Source organism: Muscardinus avellanarius, assembly GCF_963383645.1.
Source record: "Muscardinus avellanarius genome assembly, chromosome: 3".
NCBI lineage: Eukaryota > Metazoa > Chordata > Mammalia > Rodentia > Gliridae > Muscardinus > Muscardinus avellanarius.
The window spans coordinates 147,037,799-147,052,533 of NC_137788.1; the positions used below are offsets into that span (position 1 = coordinate 147,037,799).

Consider the following 14,735-nt stretch of genomic DNA (forward strand, 5'->3'; position numbering starts at 1 on the left):
GCTACACTCCCAGACCTATTTTTACATTTTTATTTGGAAACAGGGTCTCCTAAGCCAGCACCCGCGGCTGGCTTCGAACCTGCGCGATCCTCCTGTCTCCGCCTCCCAAGCGCAGGGATTACAAGCGTGCGCCACCACGCCCGGCGTGAGACCCATTTCCAAATAAAAATAAAATAGGGCTAGGGGTGTGGCTCAAGTAGAATACCCTTGGGTTCAATACCCAGTGCCAAAAAATAAGTAAGTAAATAAATAAGTATTGCACCAAGGTACCATTCAGTCTTCTGGGAAATGCATCAGTATTCTCCCTCAGAGTTCTACAGTGTAAGTGGTATTATTTCGCAGATGGTCAAAGGCAGAGCTGCCAAGTAGAAATACAATGTGAAGAACCCTTACCTAGCCTGTGTAAGGCCCTGGGTTCCATTCCAGAATTGCTAGGGAAAAAAAAAAAAAGGTGGGGGGAAAAGACAGTGTGAAGCTGGGCATAGTGGCGCACGCTTGTAATCCCAGCATTTGGGAGGCTGTGACAGGAGGATCCGGGTTCAAGGCCAGCCTCAGGTACTTAATTAGGCCCTTTGCAACTCAGTGAGACCCTGTTTCAGAATAAAGAATAAAAAAAGTTGGGCTGGGGGTGTAGCTCAGAAGTAGAATGCCCCTGGGTTCCACCCCCAGTACCGCAAAAAAAATAAAATAAATAAAGAAAAGAAATACAGTGTGAAACACAGATATAATTTTTGTATCATGTAAATAATTTGAATAATTATTTAACCTAAATACAATCAGTTCAACATATAATCATTGTACAAAACCTGAGATATATTCCACATTGCTTTTTGTACCAAGTTTTGGAAATCTGTTGTGTATTTTACACTTAAAATACATCTCAGGCCGGGCGTGGTGGCGCACGCTTGCAATCCCCGTGCTTGGGAGGCGGAGACAGGAGGATCGCGCAGGTTAGAAGCCAGGCGCACTGGCTTAAGAGACCCTGTTTCCAAATAAAAAAATATAAAATAGGTCTGGGAGTGTAGCCCGGAGGTGGAAGGGCTTCCAGGAACCTCAGTACCATGCAAAAAAAAAAAAAAAAAAAAATCTCAGGCTGGGTGTTGTGGTGCATACCTGAAACCTAGTACTTGGAAGGCTGAGACAGGAGAATCACAGGTTTGAAGATAGCCCCAGCTTCTAGTGAGATTCTCATCAACTTAGGGAGATTGTTTCAAAATAAAAATAAAAAATAATGCCGGGCATGGTGGCACACACATAATCCCAGTGTTTGGGAAGCCGAGACAGAAGGATTGCATAGGTTCAAAGCCAGCCTCAGCTACTTAGTAAGGCTCTCAGCAATTTAGTGAGACCCTGTTTCCAAATAAAGCATAAAATAGGTCTGGGAGTATAGCCCGGAGGTAGAAAAGCCCCTGGGTTCCACCCCCAGTATCACCAAAATAAATAAATAAATAAGACTGGTGCTATAGCTCAGAGGCAGAATGCCCCTGGGTTCAATCCCCAGGACCACAGAAACAAAACAAAAGCCCCGCCTCTCAGTCTGGATTAACCAGTTTCTCTAGCTTCATGTAACTAATGGCTACCTGGTTGGACAGCATATCTCAGGCAGACAGTGGTCGTCTGTGTTGCGTTTAGACTAGTGTAGGTCATAGAATGCTTTAATCATTTACTTTAAGAACCTTATTTAGAACAATACGGAATTGGTGTTTTAGACAATGGTATCTGGTACTGTTAAGATCTGAGTTAAAGCTGGGAGTGGTGGCACTTTATAATCCCAGTACTTGGGAGGCTGAGACAGGAGCATTGCAGGTTCAAGGTCGTTCTCAGCAACTTATTGAGACCCTTTTTCCAAATGAAAAATAAAATAGGGTTGGAGGTGTAGCTCAGAGGTAGAATGCCCTTGAGTTCTATCCCCAGTACCACATACAACAACAAAATAAAATAAAATGGGGATGGGGGTGTAACTCAAGGGTAGAATGCCCCTGGGTTCAATCTCTAGTACCAAAAAAAAGTACATTCATATTGTTGTGCAACCAATCTCCAGAACTTTTGTACCTTACAAAACTGAAACTCTGTACTCAAAACAGTTCTGTTTTTCCATTTCCTAACCTCTGGCAACCACCATTCTACTTTCTGTCTTTATGAATTTGACTACTCTGGGTGCCTCATATGAGTGGAGTCATACACTGTTGTCTTTCTGTGCCTGGCTTGTTTCACTTAGCTCAGAGGCAGAATGGAGCATGTGAGAGGATTTTTGTGCTTTTTAAGGCTGAATAATATTCCATTGTATGTATATGCCACTTTTTTTGTGTGGTGCTGGAGACTGAACCCAGGGGCATTCTACCTCCAAGCTATACCTTAGCCCTATTTTTTATTTTTATTTTGAAACGGTCTCTCTAGGTTGCTGAACACTTGCTGAGGCTGTCCTTGAACCTGTGATCCTCCTGTCTCAGCCTCCCAGGTGTTATAGGTGTGTGTCATCACGCCTGGCTCATGCTGCATTTTGTTTACCCATTCATTCATTGACAGACGCTCTGTGTGCTTCCACCTCTTGGCTGTAGTGAGTAATGCTGTGTGAACATGGTGTGCAAATATCTCTTTGAGATTCTGTTTTAGTTCTTTTAGGGATGTACCCAGAAGTGGGATTGCTATGTTATATGCTGTATCAAATATAGTTCTTTTTTTTGTGGTACTGGGGATTGAACCCAGGGGGATTCCACCTCCAAGATATACCCTCAGCCCTATTTTTCATTCTTTATTTTAAACAGAGTCTCACTAAGTTGGGAGGGCTTCACTAAGTAGCTGAGGCTGGCTGTGAACCTGTGATCCTCCTGTCTCAATCTCCCAAGTACTGGGATTACAAGTGTGTGCCACCACACCCGGCTTTGTAGTTTTTATTTTTAATTTTCTCAGGAACTGCCTCTGTTTTCTCTCCCTTTCTCTTTCTTTTTGGTGGTGGCATTCTACTTCTGAGCTACACCTCCAGCCTGATTTTAATTTTAATTTTGAAACTGTGTCTGGCTAAGCTGCCAAGGCTGATCTTAAACCTTCTATCCTCTTGTCTCAACCTCCCAAGTATTGGGATTACAAGCATGCGCATGCCTAACCCTTTTATTTCTTTTTTGCAATACTGAGAATTAAACCCAGGTGTTCTACCTCCATGCTACACCCTAGCCCTTGTGTGTGTGTGTGTGTGTGTGTGTGTGTGTGTGTGTGTGCGCGCGCGCGCGCGGGGTGGTCTGGGGATGGAACCCAGAGGCATTTGACCTCCGAGCTATATCCCCTGCCCTATTCTTTATTCTTTATTTTGAAATAGTGTCTTACTAAGTTGCGGAGGGCCTCACTAAGTAGCTGAGGCTGTCCGCGAACCATGATCCTCCGGTCTCAGCCTCTCAAATCCTGGGATTACAAGTGTGCGCCACTATGTCCAGCTTCAGCCCTATTTTTTATTCTTTATTTTGAAACAGGGTCTCACTAAGTTGAAAAGGGCTTCCTTAAGTAGCTGATGCTGGCTGCAAACCTGCGATCCTCCTGTTTCAGCCTCCTAAGTACTGGAATTACAAGTGTATGCCACCATACCTGGCTTTTTTTTTTAAAGTCTTAACGAGCAGAATTTTTACATTTTGTTTAAGTCCAGTTTATAAATTTTCTTTTGTGATTTATGCTTTTTGTGTCTTATTTAATAATTCTTCGCCTGATTCATGAATGTTTTTCTATGTGTTCTTCTAGATATTTGTATATGTAGATAATTACGAGTTAATTTTTTTTCTGTGGTACAAAGTGTGGGTTTGAGGCCCATTCATGGGATGTTAAATTGTTCCAGTAACATTTGTTGAAAAGACTTCCTTTTCCTGTTGAATTGTCTTGACATCTTTGTTGAAAGTTAATTGACCATATATGTGTTCTGCTTCTGGATGCACTATGCAGATACATTGGCTTCTTTGTCTATCTTTTTTTTTTGGCAATTCTAGGGTTTGAACCCAGGGACATTTCACCTCCGAGCTACAACCCCAGCTGGATTTTATTTTTTAGTTTGAAACAGGGTCTCACTAAGTTGGGGAAGGCCTCACTAAATAGCTAAGGCTAGCTGTGAACTATGATCCTCCTGTTTCAGGCTCCCAAGTACTGGGATTACAAGTGTGTGCCACCATGTCTGGCTTTTAGCCCTTTTTTTTTTTTTTTTTTTTTTTTTTTGGTGGTACTGAGGGTGGAACCCAGGGCCTTTTCTACCTCTGAGCTATACTCCCAGACCTATTTTATATTTTATTTAGAAACAAGGTCTCACTAAGCAGCTGAGGCTGCCTTCAAACCCGTGTGATCCTCCTGTCTCAGCCTCCCAAGCATGAGGATTACAAGCATGCGCCACCATGCCCAGCTCAGCTCTATTTTTTATTCTTTATTTTTAAATTAATTACTTATTTATTTATTTTTGTGGTGCTAGCTATGGAACCCAGGGGCATTCTACCTCTGAGCTACACTCCCAGACCTGTTTATATATATATATATATATTTTTTTTTTTTTTTACAGTACTGGGGATAGAACCCAGGAGTACTCTCTCTACCTCTGAGCTACCCTCTAGCCCTTTTTTTTATTCTTTATTTTGATAAAGGGTCTCACTGAGTTGAGAGGTCTCACTAAGTAGCTGAGGCTGTCTGTGAACCATGATCCTCTGATCTCAGCCTCCCAAGTACTGTGATTAAAAGCATGAACCACCACACCCAGCTCCTATTTTATATTTTTTTAGAAATAGGGTCTCACTGAGTAGCTGAGGCTGGCTTCAAACCTGTGCAATCCTCCTGTCTCAGACTCCCAAGTACTGGGATTACAAGCATGCGCCACCACACCAGGTTTATTCTTTATTTTGAAACAGGGTCTCACTGAGTTGCAAAGTGCCTCACTAAGTAGCTGAAGCTATCCGTGAACTGCAATCCTCCTGTCTCAGCTTCCCAAATGCTGGGGTTACAATTGTGTGCCACCACGCCTGGCTCTGAGTCTTCAGTCTTAAACATGGTTCTAATTCTTTTTTTTTTTTTTTTTTTTACGGTACTGGGCATGGAACCCAGGGGCATTCTACCTCCGAGTGACACCCCAGACCTATTTTTTATTCTTTATTCTGAAATAGTGTCTCACTGAGTTGCAGAGGGCCTCACTAAGTAGCTGAGGCTGGCCACGAACCAGGATCCTCCTGTCTCAGCCTCCCAAATGCTGGGATTATAAGCGTGTGCTAGCTTGCCCGGCTTAACACTGTTCTAATTCTATTTTATTTTATTTTATTTTTTTGTGGGTCTGGGGTGGAACCCAGGGGCACTCGACCTTCGAGCTACACCCCCTGCCCTATTTTTTTATTCTTTATTTTGAAAGTGGGTTTCACTAGTTGCAGAGGGCTTAAGTAGCTGAGGCTGTCCGTGAACCACGATCCTCCAGTCTCAGCCTCCCAAATGCTGGGATTACAAGCGTGCGCCACCACACCCGGCTAACACCGTTCTAATTCTAAACATGTTACAGAAGTACAAAGTTTGATTCAAGTCAAGTTGATTATAATAATTTTCTTATATATAATCCTTTTTACCTATTTTTATTATATTTACTTTAGAAAAACAGTTATACATGTGTATTTCTGATGTACAGTGTGTTTTGATGTAGGCATTTGTGTTGGAATGGCTAAATCAGCCTAATTAACATATATATCACCTCATATCTTATCCTTTTTTGTGGTGAGAATCTACTCTCTTAGCAGTTTTCAAGTGTATGACATGTAATTATTATAGTCTCTATGATGTACAGTGAGCTGGTTCCTCCTCTCCAGTCCTTTTAGGTTTATAAAACCATTTAGAGTTTACAAAATGCTTTCACACTGGGTATTTTACTTGGTTCTTAGCATAGCATTAAGTGAAGTACTATTTTAATATGATCAAAGACCAACAAAGACCAATTTTCTATCCTAACGGAGCATCTAAAAGCACATTATTTTCCTCGAACCAAATGAGATTTTATCCAGAGAAGATGACTGACTGGATGAGTGGACAGAAGCAAGCTTGTCAGGCTGTCTTCTGATCATCCACTGAGGGCAGGGCCATCATCCCAGGGGTGGCTGGGTTAGAGTCCTTGCATCTCCAGGCAGGACCTGGCACAGGATGGAGGCAGTGAGGAGGAAGTGGGCATTACCTTCTCTGAGGACTAGGGCTGTCCCTTTTGGCTGGGGGAGGGATAATCCTTTGCTCTAACCTGAAAAACAGTAGGGTACCTGTTGGTTTGATTCTGGCTGTCAGGCAGATGCAGAGAGAGGCACCGAGTGCTTTTCTCCACACAGGGCTGTCCTGGTTTGATTGTAACTTTCCATAGCTTTAGTATAATTATCTACTCCTATCAAATTGTATCACCAGTTCAGTTACACTTTTTATATCTGTGATCTCTACATTTTAACAAAGTTGCATCATCTTGTTTATAACTGAGGGTTCATGAGTTCTAACTAATTTAGGGAACAATATGATGGCCAAAGAAAGCATCTTTGTGCGTAGCAGGGAAGGTTTGGAGGGGCAGGTTCAGAAGGGTGATTTTTCTGGGCCAGTACCTATCCGAGTGTGGATAATGAGGCCGGAGTATACACAGTGAGCCTGCTAGAGATCCAGGACCCAATGGCCTGTCTCACTCCTAATTCAATCTCAGTGGCTTTCCTTTACTGCATTGCCTTTCAATTTTTCATGCGGTTTTAAAATATAAAAAATAGCCGGGCGTGGTCTTGTAATCTCCGCACTTGGGAGGCAGAGACAGGAAGATCATGCAGGTTTGAAGCCAGCCGCGCTGGCTTAAGAGACCCTGTTTCCACATAAAAAAATATAAAAATAGGTCTGGGAGTGTAGCCTGTGGGAGTGTAGCCGGAGGTAGAAGGGCTTCCAGGAACCCCAGTACCACCCCCCAAAAAAACCAAATCAGTTAAATTCAAACAAATGGAGGTGGGTGCAGTGATACAAGACTCATCCTAGCGACTTGTGAGGCTGAGGTGGGAGGATCTCAAGTTTGAGGGCAGCCTGGGCAACTTAACTAGACCCTCTCTCACAATTCTCAAAATTATTATTTTTTTGTGGCACTGGGGATTGAGCCTAGGGACATCTACATCAGAGCTACATCCCAGCCCTATTTTATTTTTATTTGGAAACAGTCTTGCTAGATTGATGAGAGTCTCACTACTTACTGAGACTGTCTTTGAACCTCCTGTCTCAGCCTCCCAAGTCCTGGTATTACAAGCGTATGCCACCATGCCCAGCTCAGAATAAAAACTTTAAAAGGGGTGGGGGTATAGTTCAGGGGTTGATCATTTGCTTAGCATTCATGAGGCCTGGTGTTCAGTCCCCAGTACTGTGAGAGAAAAATAGATAACCGCCAAAGCTGGGCGTGGTGATGTTCTCTTGTGATCTCAGTACTTGGGAGGCTGAGACAGGAGACAGCCTCAGCAAGCAGTGAGACTCTCGTCAACCTCTTGAGACTCTTTCCAAATAAAAATAAGTAAAATAGGGCTGGAAGCTGGGCCTGGTGGTGCATGCTTGTAATCCCAGCATTTGTGAGGCTGAGACAGGAGGATCCATGTTCACAGCCAGCCTCAGCTACTCAGTGCGACCCTGTTTCAAAATAAAAATTAAAAAATAGGGCTGAGGGTATAGCTCAAAGGTAGAATGCCCCTGGGCTCCAATCCCAAGCAACATACACACACACACACACACACACACACACACACACACACACACACACACACACACACGGCTGGAGATGAAAAGGAGGTAGAATGCTCCTGAGTTCAATTCCCAGTGCCAAACATATACACATACACACACAAAAATACGGTTGGGGTTGTAGCCCAGAAGTAGAATGCCCCTGGGCCCAGTCCCCAGTACCACAAACAAATTAACAACAACAACAAAAAAAAAAATTCAAAGAAAACCTAAGTAGGATTATTCTATCTCAGAAAACTAGGAGAACAGCCGGGCTTTGTGGCACACGCTTGTAATCCCAGCATTTGGGAGGCTGAGACTGTAGGATCGTGTTCGTGGACAGCCTCAGCTACTTAATGAGGCCCTCCGCAAATTAGTGAGACCCTGTTTCAAAATAAAGAATAAGATATAGGGCAGGGGGTGTAGCTCGGAGGTTGAATGCCCTTGCATTCCATCCCCAGACCCCACAAAAAAAAAAAAAGAAAACTAGGAGAACACTGAGTTCATGCTGTGTGCCAGACACTGTTACGTTTTCTACATAGAGTGCTGAATCTTCACAGAATACCTTTGGGATTGTATATGTATTTGGTAATTATCATATTATTTGATTTATATGTGATGAAACAACATGACAACAAATTGCCAAAAAATTCCTAGTAAATAATAATGTGACAGTAGAACAACTCAGCCATGTGCGAGGCTCTGCAACTCGTGAGGCCCTGTTCACAATGAAAACTAAAATAGGGCTGGAGTGTAGCTCAGAAGAAGAATGACCCTGAGTTCAATCCTCAGTATAAAAAAATTAAAAATAGGCTGGGGGTGTAGCTCAGTGTACAACTTTTGACTGGCACACATGAGGGCCTGGCTTCAATCTCCAGCATCTCAGAAAAAAAAGAAAAGATTAAATACAATGAAAATTTCAGTTCCTTGGCTGTACACGTGACATTGTGAGTGCTCAGTCGTCCTTGGTAGCTGCCGTATTGGACAGAGGTCCCAGTTAGCATTCTCGTGCTGCGCTCTAGCTCCCATTTTCAGCAATGGATTAAATCCTCACCTTCTCTGAAAATCCCAGGGCTTTAATGAGATACATCTCTCCCTCCTTTCTTTATCCAATTTATTTATTTATTTATTTATTTATTTTTTGGCGGTACTAGGGATGGAACCCAGGGGCATTGTACCTCCAAGCTATACCTCCATTCTTATTTTTTAGTCTTTTTAGTTTTGAAACGGTCTCACTGAATTGCAGAGGGCCTTGCTAAGTAGCTGAGGCTGTTATCAAACCATTATCTTCCAATCTCTGCCTCCCAAGTTCTGGGATTACAGGTGTGCATCACCACACCCAGCCCCAATCAGATTTTTATATCTTAGCTAAATAAGCTAATTAAATTAGGGGGATACTAAAGATTGAATACAGGGGCATTCTACCTCTGAGCTACTCCCCAACCCTTTTTTATTTTATTTTGAAATGAGGCCTTTCTAAGTTGCTGAGGCTGGCTTTGAACCTGCGATCTTCCCTCTCAGCTTCCTAAGTACTGGAATTACAGGTATTTTCCTCGTGCCTGGATTCTAATTAAATATCATATAAAAAACCTTTCACGTCCACCTAACTACTTTTAAGTACATGCATTTCAAAAGAAGAAACCTGCAGAATCAGATCTTACTGATAGACTGGCACGCTGTAGAGTCAGGGACGATGGAACATACCTGTAATCCAAGTACTTGAGGCTGAGACGGGAGGATTGCAGCCCCAGCAACCAAGCAAGACCCTGTTTTCAATTAAAAGTCAGAGAAGACTGGGGGTGCAGCTCAGGTAGAATGCCCCTGGATTCAGTCCCAGTACCACACACACACAAAGAATGTGACAATGTAAAGGTGGCAGGGCTCGTCCTTATACTACCGCACACTGAAAACTGAAGCTAGAGGTTGTCTAGATGAATAGACCTACCCTGTGAGGGCTCTCTGTTTTCCTGCTGCATCCTTCTCTGAGAGAGAATGAGTTACTTTTGTCTTTGATTCTGTAGAAAAAAAGATGTTTCTTGATCTCCTACTGTGGTGGCAGGCTCTGTATTAGATACAGGAACACAGAAATGAGCAAGTTGGCCTCACCATGGAAGAAGATTGCAGCATCCTTGTTTAACATCATCTTTGTGTCTAGAATCTGAGGTCTGGGCAGTCTGCCTCCAGCCAGTGACCCCCACTGAAGAAGGGCGGTTCTGCTTTAAGCCACAGGTGACCTTGGAAACCTGGCCATCCCAGAGTGGTTCCATCGTGTCTGGAGTCATAGATCAGAGTTGGAGTATCTTGTGCCATCTCATGGTCTTCATGGTACCTCCGGGGCTGGCTTCCGGCTCCACATGTCTCCTGGTGGCCCTCATCAGCTCCTTGTTCCTGGATTTGGCAGTGGCTTGTCCTCTGCCCTCGCTTCCTCTGCGGCTGCCTAGGATGCGCGTAGTGTGAAGATGCGTGTGGCTCGGGCGGCTCGCAGACCTAGGTGCTTCCCCTGAAGCTCTCTGGATCTCTTCATGGATCCAAGTCTGTTTTGTTGTTGTATGTAAAGTAGGGATGATATAAGTATCTGTAGGATAAACTGAAATTATGGGTGGCACGAAGATCTTGACCAGAGAACTACAGTGTAAAGATAACAGATTATGTCCCAAGTCTCCAACTGGCTTTGTTTACATATACTCATTTGTCCTAGTTTGTGGCACTTATGGCAGCGTCATCTGCTCAAAACTTAAAAGCGAGAGAGAATTTTGTTCCCAAGGTCAGAAACCTTAGCTAGCCCTGCTCTTGGGTACAGCATACTCTGCCAGCTCTGAAACAAAACTCTTTCATCCAGATACTGTTAGATATAATGAGATAGGGCAGTGACCTTGGGTTTCTGCATAAGACTTAGAATTATTTTAGCATGAATTATTTTTAGGAAAGATTTCCACTGATTACTGATATTATTCTTTTATATTGTGTCTTATTTTTTTCTCCCAGGGAATGGCATTTTTCTGACCTTGTCTGAAATTCTGTATTGGAGTTTGTAACTCCCAAACTATATACACTTTTTAAGTATGATTTGTTCTCTGTGTTTGATTTTCTCCTTTTGAGTTTTTCCTCCTCCTTTTTTTTTTTTTTTTTTTTTTTTTTTTTTTTTTTTGGGTGGTACTGAGGATTAGAACCAAGGGCATTCTACACCACTTTAAGTTTTTTTGAGCTATACCCCTTTAATTTTTATTTTGAGACAGTCTTGCTAAATTGCCCGGGCTGGCTTTGAACTTGTGATCCTTCATCTCAGCCTCCCGAGTACTGGGATTACAGGCCTGTATCAATGTGCCTGGCAGCAGCATCTTCTCTTCTGCTAAGAAAGTAGTGAGAAGCCCAGAAAGTTAGTGGCTTACTTAATAGTTTTGGAATGTGCATCTCTCCCAAAATAGGAACTGTGACCAATAATATGGTTGTCGTATTTTTAATGCAAATTTGAACGGTGCTTTTTCCCCCTTTCCTTTTTATCTAACCATGTGTTGAATAAGACTTAGAGACTGGGGGAGAAAAGTTGACAACTCATGAATCTCTAGTAGTCTGGAATAAATCCTTTGTTTGAAATTATAGAAGGAGCAAGGAAATGTTGGCTCCACACACTGAATTAGTAACATTTGTACCCATGAGAACTTGAGCAAGAGCTCTGAGCATCTGGAATACTGCCCTCCTCCCTCCTTCCCTCCCTCCCTCCCCCACCCCCCTCGATCTGTTCCACATACTCCCAAGCATGCATGCACTTGGAGGGTCAGCAGTGACCTAGATACTCGAGATCTCTAAAGTACCACCCTGACAGTGCTTTAAAAGATTCATTCAAGGCCGGGTGTGGTGGCGCTCGCTTGTAATCCCTGCGCTTGGGAGGCTGAGGCTGAGACAGGAGGATCGCACGGGTTCGAAGCCAGCCTCAGCTACTTAGTGAGGCTTTCAGCAACTTAGTGAGACCCTGTTTCCAAATAAAATATAAAAAGGGTCTGGGAGTATAGCCCGGAGGTAGAAAGCCTCTGGGTTCCTCCCCCAGGACCACCAAAAAAAAAAAGCATTCAGCTGGGCATGGTGTCACACACTTGTAATACCTGCACTTGGGAGGCCGAGACAGGAGGATCTTGTAGGTTTGAAGCCAGCCTTGCTGGCCTAAAGAGACCCTGTTTCCAAATAAAATATAAAATAAGTCTGGGAGTATAGCCCGGAGGCAAAAGGGTACCATCCCCAGTACCATTAAAAAAAAAAAAAAAAAAAAGACACATTAAGAACAAGGTGTGGTGGCACACACCCGTAACCCTAGTACTGGGAAGCTGAGACAGAAGGATCACAGGTTTGAAGTCAGCCTCAGCTTAATGAGGGTCTCAGCAACTTAGTAAGATCCTGTTTTCAAATAAAAAATAGGGCTGGGGGTATAGCCCGGAGGTAGAAGAGCCTGGTTTCCATGCCTAGTACCACACAAACAAAAAACAAACAAAAAAATCTCATCCAGGAGTGATTTTGCACACCTGTAATCCTAGTACTTGGGAGGGTGAGACATGAGGATCGCAGCCTCAGCAGTTTAGCGAGGCTTTCAGCAAGACCCTGTTTCCAAATAAAAAGTAAAATAGGGCTGGGGTTGTAGTTTGGTGGTAGACTGCCTCTGAGTTCTAGCACCACAAAAAAGAAAAGAGCGAGAGAGCGAGAGAGCGAGAGAGCGAGAGAGAGCGAGAGAGAGAAAGCGCGCGAGCGAGCACGAGCGAGCCCGGCACGGTGGTGCACACTGCTCAGCATTTGGGAAGCGGAGACAGAAGGACTGGTATTCAAAGACAGGTTCGTGGACAGCCTCAGCTACTTAGGGAGACCCTATTTTAAAATAAAGAATAAAAAATAATAAGGCTGGGGGTGTAGCTCAGTGTTAAAATGCCCCACGTTCTATCCCCAGTACTGCCAAAAAAAAAAAAAAGAAAAAAGAAAAAAAGAAAGGTTACAAGGTGGCATCTATCGTCTCAACTACTCATGGTCTCAGCTACTCAGGAGGCTGAGGCAGGAGGATCTGTTGCTTGAGCTAGGAATTTGAGACCAGCCTTGACAACATAGCAAGGCCCTGTCTCTTAAAAGAAAGGAAAGGAGAAGAGAAAGAGAGAAAAAAAACTCTTAATTTAAAAATCTTTGTTCCAGAAAAGTTGTAACAGATGAGAGCTTCCTAGAAGTTCACCCATTTGATAAACTAGTGGCTCCTTGTCCTTCTTTTCTTCCTTCTTCATATTTTGGTACTGGAGATGGACATTTTATCTCCAGGTTGCACCGCCAGCCCTTTCAGGGTCTCTTTAAGTTGCCGAGGCTGGCCTCAAACCTGTCTCAACCTCCCAGGACTGGAATCACCGGCCTGTACCACCACATGGTCACTCATGTTCTGCTTTAAAATAACAACTATAGCCGGGTGTGGTGGTGCACGCTTGTAATCCCAACATTCAGGAGCCTGAGACAGAAGGATTACTGTTCTCGGACAGCCTCAGCTACTCAGACCCTGTTTCAAAATAAAGAATAAAAAATAGGGCTGGGGGTGTACCTTGGAGATAGAATGCCCCTGGGTTCCATCTCCAGTACTGAAAACAAACAAACAAACAAACGAATAAATACAAGCTCTAGGCAGTGCAGAGAGACTATGGGAAAAGGTCAGACTCTTAATTCAGACGTGTTGGCCACTTACCTAGCTATGACCTTGGGAACATCACTCAGCAACTCTTCCTTTGTTTCCCTACCTATAAAATGGAGATGGTGGCAATGCCAGTGTCTTCAGCAGTTTTATTTTACTGTGCAGTACAAATGAGCTCTCACACATAACACCCTTTCAAAGTGCCTGGTGCCTCTTGTTAGCACTATTGTTACTGCCACTCTTACTCCTCTACTTGTAATCACTCCTGCCTCAGTGGCCAGAGGCCTGTTTAAGTCCAGCCCTTCGCTTTAGCATTATTGCTGTTCGCTTCCATTTTGAGAAGTGGGGAGTGCCTCTGCCCCAGCGTTGGTGACAGCCTGGCTGTGGCTCTGGGGACAGAGGCCTTACATGTGAAAGGCGGTGCTGTGTGTGGAAGCAGAAGCAAGCTTGAGAATTGCACCTTAGGGTGCTGTTCTTTCTGCCATTGAGGCCCTCTTCAAGGGGTCCAGGTGGTCAGCTGTGTTCCTACTGATGGCCAGACCACAGCTTCTGAGAGCCCAGAATGCTTCACTTAGCCCAATACCACACCATGAAAACACTTGTTTTGACAATTATATTACTTTTCTGATTATATATATATATATATATATATATATAATTTTTGTGTGTGTGTGTGTGTGTGTGGTGGAACTGGGGTTTCTGGAAGCCCTTCTCCCTCCAGGCTACACTTCCAGACCTAGTTTATATTTTTATTTGGAAACAGGGTCTCTTAAGCCAGCACAGCTGACTTCGAACCTGCGCGATCCTCCTGTCTCCGCCTCCCAAGCGCGGGGATTACAAGCGTGCGCCACCATTCCCGGCACTTTTCTGCTATATTAAATAGCTACTGTGACTTGTCCAGAATTTATTTGTTAAATATTTATTATTTACTTATTATAAATAAGTATTTATTTATTTATTTATTTATGGTGTTGGAAGTTGAACCCAGGGGGATTCTACCTCTGACCTACACCCCCAGCCCTATTATTCTTTATTTTATTTTATTTTATTTTACTTTGTGGTACTGGGGTATTCTATCCCTGAGCTCCCCCCACCCAGCCCTATTTTTTTTTTTTTTAATTTTGAAACAGGGTCTCACTGAGTTGCAAAGGGCCTCACTAAGTAGCTGAAGTAGTCCCGTCTCAGCCTCCTGAATATGTTGGAATTACAAGTATGTGCCACCATGCCCGGCCTTTTCCTTCCTTCCTTCTCTTCGCGGTACTGGGGTTCCTAGAAACCCTTCTACCTCCAGGCTACACTCCCAGACCTATTTTATATTTTATTTTATTTGGAAACAGGGTCTCTTAAGCCGGCAAGGCTGGCTTCGAACCTGCGCGATCCTGTTGTC

General features: G+C 43.5%; 1 protein-coding gene across 1 annotated transcript in view; it reads left to right on the forward strand.

Moving 5' to 3' along the window:
• Window positions 1–14,735, forward strand: part of CRTC3 (CREB regulated transcription coactivator 3) — a gene marked incomplete at both ends in the record, with an annotated part of 116,344 nt that overhangs the window by 11,802 nt on the left and 89,807 nt on the right. The gene's annotated exons all lie outside the window — the stretch shown is intronic.